This window comes from Tamandua tetradactyla, chromosome 1 (genome assembly GCF_023851605.1).
Source record: "Tamandua tetradactyla isolate mTamTet1 chromosome 1, mTamTet1.pri, whole genome shotgun sequence".
Lineage (NCBI taxonomy): Eukaryota > Metazoa > Chordata > Mammalia > Pilosa > Myrmecophagidae > Tamandua > Tamandua tetradactyla.
Genome location: NC_135327.1, coordinates 148,215,165 through 148,218,701, shown reverse-complemented (window position 1 = coordinate 148,218,701; position 3,537 = coordinate 148,215,165). Strand labels below are relative to the sequence as shown.

Below are 3,537 nucleotides of genomic sequence, written 5' to 3'. Positions count from 1 at the left end.
CTTGCAACTTAATAAGTTCCTTTTTTAAAGTCATTTTGTTTCTGGTATATTGCATTCTGGCAGCCTGAAAATTAGAACAGATCTTGGTACCAGAGAAGTAGGGTGCTGCTGTGGTTTGCAAATGCCAAACATGTTGGAACAGCTTTTTAACTGTTTAGGGGGAAGATTCTGAAAGAATTTTGAGGAGATTGATAGAGAAGGCCTACAAATGCTTTGAAGAGACTGTTAGTAGAAATGTGGACTCTAAAGATACCTCTGACGAGGCACTAGTCAGAAATGAGGCATGTGTTATTGCAAACTGGAAGGAAGATGATCCTTGTTTTAAAATAGCAGATAATCTGGCAAAAGTGACTAGTGGCTTTGGTTGGAAGGCAGATTTTAAAAGCCACAAACTTGAATATTTAGCAGAAAATATTTCTAAATTAAATGTGGAAAATGTGGCCTGGTATCTTCTCACAGCTTATAGCAAAAAAAGGACAGGAAAGAGATAAATTGAGAACTGAACTCTTGGGTACAAAGAGACCAGAACTTGATGGCCTGGAAAATTTTGCGCTTCCAGAAAGGGCCAAAAGAATAATACCCCACATGAGGATTTAACAAACATGGGGGGGGAGGGGGGAACCAGTCAACCATTTAAAAAAAAAAGCCAGGATTGGAGATGGAGTTATCCAGGAAGGATTTGTGGAAACTCCTTTTGTCTGATGGACATGTTCCTTGCCTACTACATAGAAAGCCATCAGGAGTGCTGTGGAATCTATATAAAGGGAACCACTGCCAGTCTGGACTAAAAGGCTCAGAAAAGGAACAAAGTGAAGGCAAAATGTCTTCAGAGGCAGAACCATGGAGACTAAGTCTGAAGTGAAGTGACTTTAGGCCAGGAAAGTGTACCCACCTAATTACCTGGAGAGGGTGAGTTTGCCCTGAAGGCAGAGATTAGGCTTTCCACCTCCTTGCAGTGGAAGAATTGTGCAGCCTTGGAGAGGGTGGAACACATTCCTTGGGAATTGGGGAGAGCCTAGCTGCCCCACATTGATGTGGAGGGGTTGAGCCTGCACCCAGGAGATGGCAGAGAGCTCAGGTGTGGCCCTGATGCTTGGAGAGGGTGGAGCCGAGAAAAAGGTGGTCTCCCTAATATCCCCCAACGTTGCATTCAGAGAGAGGCAGACCACTATGTAGGCCCTTGAAAAGAGTGGGACTGCTGCTATCTAAAACCCTGAAGATAAATGACTCTCAGACTTTGAAATCATATGGACTTTGCCCTGCAGGTTTTCAGAACTGTTTGGGTCCGCTGACCCTTGTGTTCTTTCCAATTTCTCCCTATGGAAATGGGAATATGTGTGCTATGACTGTCCCTCCTTTTTACATGTCTAGAGTCAGAGGAGAATTTTGGCTTAGGACAGACCATGGCTGTAGTTGAGTTTGATGAGATTTTGTACTGTTTCTGACTTTGTATTGCATGTGTTGTATTTTATTGTATTGTTATTGAACTGGCTTAAGGCTTTCTGATATTGTTATGGAATGAATGTATTTTGCCTTTGAAAAAAATATGTCTTTTGGGGATCCAAAGGGTGGAATATACTGGTTTGAATCTTCTGTGTATCCCAGAAAAGCCAAGTTCTTTAATCTTCATTCAGTATTGCTGGGTGAGATCTTTTTTATTGTTTCCATGGAATTATGACTAACTTTTGATTAGATGGTTTCCATGAAGATATGTCTCCACCCATTTAAGGTGACATTACTAATTGGAACTGTTATTGCACCCTCTGCCTTCAGGGCAAATTTACCCTCTCCAACCATTTTGAAAAAAGCACAAGAGCCACAAGAGTCACCAAAACCCACAGAGCCAACAGAATGGACAGAGCCCTGGGGAAGCTCATGAAGAGAAAGCTAGCAAATCTTGCCATGTAACTTTCCAGAAAATAGAAAAATCCTGAAAGTCACTGGCCTTCTTGAACCACAGTATCTTTCCCTGGATGCTTAGATGGGACATTTCTATAGCCTTGCTTTAATTTGGATATTTTCACTGCCTTAGAACTTTAAACTTGCAAATTAATAAATTCTCCCTTTTAAAAGCCATTCCATTTCTGGTATATCACATTCCAGCAGTTTGTGAACTAAAGCAAGGGGGATAGGAAAATAGGAGGCTAACAGAGGCAAGAGAAGTCAAGAAGCTGACCACATCCCCAATCCCTATTGCTGGTTTCTACCCTGGAAAGTACCCAGTATGGAAGGAGAAGTGTATTAATGTCAAATGAAGATTGGAATTCTGATTGTTAAACTGCATCAGCGTTTTAATGAAATGAAGCATTTATTTTGACAGGAAGTTCCTAGTGGACTTATTTTATTTTTTTATATCCAAGAGTGTCTGAAAAAGCCATGCTAAGAGAGATCAAAGACTAATCCACCAGGGTGGTTTAAAGGGAAGTGAAAGGAAAATAAAATCGTTTAATGATTGCACCCTATTGAGGTCAGTTGTTTAAACTCATACACCGCTATCCCTAGAGAAGGAATTGAAGCTCACAGAGTCAATTAATTTGTTCACATTCCTATAACTGAGAAGTGATGGCGTCAGAAACCAAATATGGGGCAATCAGAGGTGTAATTGACTTGTCTAGAAGAAATATCTTTTGGCCCCATTTGCCTGAAGCAAAAGAGCATTCAAGAATAAGAATTTCTGGGGCCTGCAGTACGAGGGTTCACCCGCAACCACCCGGCTACTTGCTTTCCTATACGCCATTCCCCAACTGGCCCTCCCCAATGCGCCAATAGCACAGCACTGATTCCCTTCCAACTCTTGGGTTCTGCTCTGAACAGCTTCACCCTTTACACCAGAAAGCTGATGGGCACTATGGGGAAAAAACAAAACAAGAAGAAAGTGGAAGAGATGCTAGAGAGAGAGGAAGAGGAATATGTGGTGGGAAAAGTTCTCAATCATAGACTGGTTTATCCACAAAGTGGAGTAACTCCTCAAGTGGAAGGGATTCTCAGATGAAGATGATGCATGAGACCCAGAAGAAAACCTGGATTGCCCTGACCTCATTGCTGAGTTTCTGCAGTCACAGAAAAGGACACATGAGACAGATAAGTCAGAGGGATGCAAGTGCAAATCTGACTCTAATTCTGAAGGTAAAGGAGAGGGGGGTAAACCAAAAAAGAAGAAAGAAGTCAGAAAAGCCAGGAGGCTTTGCCTGGGATTTGGAGCCAGAGTGGATTATTGGAGTTACAGACTCCAGTGGAGAACTCATGTTCCTGATGAAATGGAAAAACTCTGATGAGGCTGATCTGGTCCCTGCCAAGAAAGCCAATGTCAAGTGCCCATAGCTAGGAATGCTGGTGTGGCATCCCTATCCCTCAGAGGATGATGACAAGAATTAACTCAACTGAGTACTAGCCTCCCTCACTTCTGACTGTGGGTTTTAAGTGGGGAAGGAAGGAGTCGGCTGGAGACGATGTCCTTTGAAGAGCCAATATAATTTCTATGCCCTGCAGCAGCCTAAGTGCTTTTAAAGCCATTCCATGCTATAGAGTTTGCACACC

At 42.5% G+C, this 3,537-nt stretch overlaps 1 pseudogene; it reads left to right on the top strand.

The window, feature by feature from the left end:
- Positions 1–2,848: 2,848 nt before the first annotated feature.
- LOC143686873 (chromobox protein homolog 1 pseudogene) lies at positions 2,849–3,321 on the top strand (annotated as a pseudogene).
- Positions 3,322–3,537: the final 216 nt, after the last annotated feature.